Source organism: Oncorhynchus kisutch, linkage group LG19 (genome assembly GCF_002021735.2).
Source record: "Oncorhynchus kisutch isolate 150728-3 linkage group LG19, Okis_V2, whole genome shotgun sequence".
NCBI classification, from domain to species: domain Eukaryota; kingdom Metazoa; phylum Chordata; class Actinopteri; order Salmoniformes; family Salmonidae; genus Oncorhynchus; species Oncorhynchus kisutch.
The window spans coordinates 39,663,716-39,669,019 of record NC_034192.2 but is presented as its reverse complement, the minus strand read 5'-3'; positions in this window follow the sequence as shown (position 1 = coordinate 39,669,019).

The window sequence follows — 5,304 nt, the reverse complement described above, 5'->3', positions numbered from 1 at the left end:
GGTCCTCCGATAATCGGTATCGGCGTTGAAAAATCATAATCGGTCGACCTCTAGCCTGAACCCTTTTACTACACAGAGCCCTGCTGATACATCATTTTTAAATTTTACCTTTATTTAACTAGGCAAGTCAGTTGAGAACAAATTCTTATTTTCAATGCCGCCCTAGGAACAGTGGGTTAACTGCCTGTTCAGGGGCAGAACGACATATTTGTACCTTGGCAGCTTGGGGATTTGAACTTGCAACCTTCCGGTTACTAGCGCTCTAACCACTAGGCTACCCTGCCGCCCCTTGACTGGTCTGCCGATGTAACCGCACGAGGGGGCTACAACAGACTTCCCTCTAAGGTCCTTCTGATAGCCTGCTAGCCTCGGCCCACTAGCTGTCTGAATCGCTGTGTCTCCAGCCCGCCTAACTACTCACTGGACCCTATGATCACTCGGCTACACGTGCCTCTCCCTAATGTCAATATGCCTTGTCTATTGCTGTTTTGGTTATTGATTATTGTCTTATTTCACTGTAGAGCCTCCAGCCCTGCTCAATATGCCTTAGCTAACCCTTTCGTTCCACCTCCCACACATGTGGTGACTGCACCTGGCTTAAATGGTGCCTCTAGAGACAAAACCTCTCTCATCGTCACTCAATGCCTAGGTTTACCTCCACTGTATTCACATCCTACCATACCCTTGTCTGTACATTATGTCTTGAATCTATTATACCGCTCACTGAAACCTGCTCCTTTCACTCTCTGCTCTGAATGTACTAGACGACCAGTTCTTATAGCCTTTAGCCGTACCCTTATCCTACTCCTCCTCTGTTTCTCTGGTGACGTAGAGGTTAATCCAGGCCCTGCAGTGCCTAGCTCCACTCTGATTCCCCAGGTACTCTGATTTGTTGACTTCTATAACCGTAAAAGCCTTGGTTTCATGCATGTTAACATTAGGAGCCTCCTCCCTAAGTTTGTTATATTCACTGCTTTAGCACACTCTGCCAACCCAGATGTCCTAGTCATGTCTGATTGCTGGCTTAGGAAGGCCACCAAAAACCCAGAAATGTCCATTCCTAACCATAAAATGTTCCGACAAAAGGGGGCAGAGTGGCAATCTACTGCAGAGATAGCCTGCAGAGTTCTGTCTTACTATCCAGGTCTGTGCCCAAACAATTCGAGCTTCTACTTTTAAAAATCCACCTCTCCAGAAACAAGTCTCTCACCGTTGCCGCTTGCTATAGACCACCTTCTGCCCCCAGCTGTGCCATGGACACCATATGTGAATTGATTACCCCACATCTATCTTAATGTGCTGTCAGGTGACCTAAACTGGGACATGTTTAACACCCCGGCCGTGCTACAATCTAAGCTTGATGCCCTCAATCTCACACAAATTATCAAGGAACCTACCAGGTACAACCCCAAATCCGTAAACACGGGCACCCTAGATATGATCCTAACCAACCTGCCCTCCAAATACACCTCTGCTGTCTTCAACCAGGATCTTAGCGATCACTGCCTCATTGCCTGCGTCCGCAATGGGTCTGCAGTCAAACGACCACCCCTCATCACTGTCAAACGCTCCCTAAAACACTTCAGCGAGCAGGCCTTTCTAATCCACCTGGCCCGGGTAACCTGGAAGGATATTGACCTCATCCCGTCAGTAGAGGATGCTTGGTTAATCTTTAACAGTGCTTACCTCACCATCTTAAATAAGCATGCCCCATTCACAAAATGTAGAACCAGGAACAGATATAGCCCTTGGTTCACTCCAGACCTGACTGCACTTGACCAGCACAAAAACATCCTGTGGCGTATTGCATTAGCATCGAATAGCCCCCGCAATATGCATCTTTTCAGGGAAATTAGGAATCAATATCATCATCCCCCTCTTCAAAGGGGGAGACACTCTAGACTCAAACTGCTACAGACCTATAACTATTCTAACCTGCCTTTCTAAGGTCTTCGAAAGCCAAGTTAACAAACAGATCACCAACCATTTCGAATCCCACCGTACCTTCTCTGCAATGCAATCTGGTTTCCGAGCTGGTCATGGGTACACCTCAGCCACGCTCAAGGTCCTAAACGATATATTAACCGCAATCGATAAGAGACAGGACTGTGCAGCTGTATTCATCAACCTGGCCAAGGCTTTCGACTCTGTCAAATCACCACATTCTTATCAGCAGACTCAACAGCCTTGGTTTCTCAAATGACTGCCTTGCCTGGTTCACCAACTACTTCTCAGACAAAGTTCAGTGTGTCAAATTGGAAGGCCTGTTGTCCGGACTGCTGGCAGTCTCTATGGGGGTGCCACGGGGTTCAATTCTCGGGCTGACTCTTTTCTCTGCATACATCAATGATGTCGCTCTTGCTGCTGGTGATTCTCTGATCCACCTCTATGCAGACGACAACGTTCTGTATACTTCTGGCCCTTCTTTGGACACTGTGTTAACTAACCTCCAGAAGAGCTTCAATGCCATACAACTCTACTTCCGTGGCCTCCATCTGCTCTTAAATGCAAGTAAAACTAAATGCATGCTCTTCAACCGATCGCTGCCCGCCCGTCCAGCATCACTACTCTGGACGGTTCTGACTTAGAATTTGTGGACAACTTCAAATACCTAGGTGTCTGGTTAGATTGTAAAATCTCCTTCCAGACTCACATTAAGCATCTCCAATCCAAAATTAAATCTAGAATCGGCTTCCTATTTCGCAACAAAGCATCCTTTACTCATGCTGCCAAACATACCCTTGTAAAACTGACTATCCTTCCCGATCATTGACTTTGGCAATGCAATTTACAAAATAGCCTCCAGCACTCTACTCAGCAAATTGGATGCAGCCTATCACAGTGCCATCCGTTTTTGTCACCAAAGCCCCATATACTACCCACCACTGCGACCTGTATGCTCTCATTGGCTGGCCCTTGCATCATATTCGTCGCCAAACCCACTGGCTCCAGGTCATCTATAGGTCTGCTTGGTGAAGCCCCGCCGTCTCAGCTCACTGGTCACCATAGCAGCACCCACCCGTAGCATGCGCTCCAACAGGTATATTTCACTGGTCACCCCCAAAGCCAATTCCTCATTTGGCCGCCTTTCCTTCCAGTTCTCTGCTGGCAAAGACTGGAACGAATTGCAAAAATCACTGAAGCTGGAGACATATCTCCCTCACTAACTTTAAGCACCAGCTGTCAGAGCAGATCACTGCACCTGCACATAGCCCATCTGTAAATAGTCCATCCAACTACCTCATCCCCATACGGTTAGATCTTTTTTTTCTTTTTTTTGCTCCTTTGCACCCCAGTATCTCTACTTTCACATTCATCTTCTGTACATCTATCACTCCAGTGTTTAATTGCTAAATTGTAACTATTTTGCCACTATGGCCTATTTATTGCCTTACCTCCCTTATCTTACCTCATTTGCACACACTGTATACATACCTTTTTCCTATTGTGTTATGTATGTTTGTTTATTCCATGTGTAACTGTGTTGTTTTTTGTGTCACAATGCTTTGCTTTATCTTGGCCAGGTCGCAGTTGTAAATGAGAACTTGTTCTCAACTAGCCTACCTGGATAAATAAAGGGGAGATAAAATGTTTTTTTTTTTAAATGAGTAGGTGTGTCCAAACTTTTGACTGGTACTGTATAACCAATGCTATATTCTTTGTCATGTGACACCCCGAGCTGACAAGGTAAAAATCTGTCATTCTGCCCCAGAACAAGGCACTGTTCCTAGGCCGTCATTTAAAATAAGTATTTGTTCTTAACTGACTTGCCTAGTTAAATAAAGGTAAAATGTATATATATTTTTTATGCACAGTTGAAGTTGGAAATTTACATACACTTAGGTTGGAGTCATTAAAACTTGTTTTTCAACCACTCCACAAATGTCTTGTTACCAAACTACAGTTTTGGCAAAACATTTCTTGTTACCAACCTACAGTTTTGGCAAGTCGGTTAGGACATCTACTTTGTGCATGACACAAGTCATTTTTCCAACAATTGTTTACAGACAGACTATTTCACTTATAATTCACTGTATCACAATTCCAGTGGGTCAGAAGTTTACATACACCAAGTTGACTGTGCCTTTAAACAGCTTGGAAAATTCCAGAAAATGATGGGATTTAGAAGCTTCTGATTGGCTAATTGACATCATTTGAGTCAATTGGAGGTGTACCTGTGGATGTATTTCAAGGCCTACCTTCAAACTCAGTGCTTCTTTGCTTGACATCATGGGAAAATCAAAAGAAATCAGCCAAGACCTCACAAAGCAATTGTAGACCTCCACAAGTCTGGTTCATCCTTGGGAGAAATTTCCAAATGCCTGAAGGTACCACGTTCATCTGTACAAACAATAGTACACAAGTGTAAACACCTTGGGACCACGCAGCCGTCATACCTCTCAGGAAGGAGACGCGTTCTGTCTCCTAGAGATTAACGTACTTTGATGCGAATAGTGCAAATCAATCCCAAACAACAGCAAAGGACCTTGTGAAGATGCTGGAGAAAACAGGTACAAAAGTATCTATATCCACAGGAAAACGAGTCCTATATCGACATAACCTGAAAGGCCACTAAGCAAGGAAGAAGCCACTGCTCCAAAACCAACATAAAAAGCCAGACTACGGTCTGATGAAACAAAAATAGAACTGTTTGGCCATAATGACCATCGTTATGTTTGGAGGAAAAAGGGGGAGGCTTGCAGGCCGAAGAACACCATCCCAACCGTGAAGCACGGGGGTGGCAGCATCATGTTGTGAGGGTTCTTTGCTGCAGGGGGGACTGGTGCAAACAAAATAGATGGCATCACGAGGGAGGAATATTATGTGGATATATTGAAGCTCAATATATCTCAATATATCTCAAGACATCAGTCAGGAAGTTAAAGTTTGGTCACAAATGGTTCTCAAAATGGACAATGACCCCAAGCATACTTCCAAAGTTGTGGCAAAATGGCTTAAGACAAGAAAGTCAAGGTATTGGAAGGCTACCCGAAACGTTTGACACAAATAAAAAAAAATTAAAGGCAATGCTACCAAATACTAATTGAGTGTATGTAAACTTCTGACCCACTGGGAATGTGATGAAAAAAATAAAAGCTGAAATAAATCATTCTCTTTACTATTATTCTGTGGTGATCCTAACTGACCTAAAATATGGAATATTTACTCCAATTAAATGTCAGGAATTGTGAAACACTGAGTTTAGACTACAGTATGAATTTAGTGAAAGGAGCCTAAGTGTGAAAGCCAGGTGTAGACAACTGTCTGATTACTCTACTAAAAGTGAAGCTGTATTACAAATGC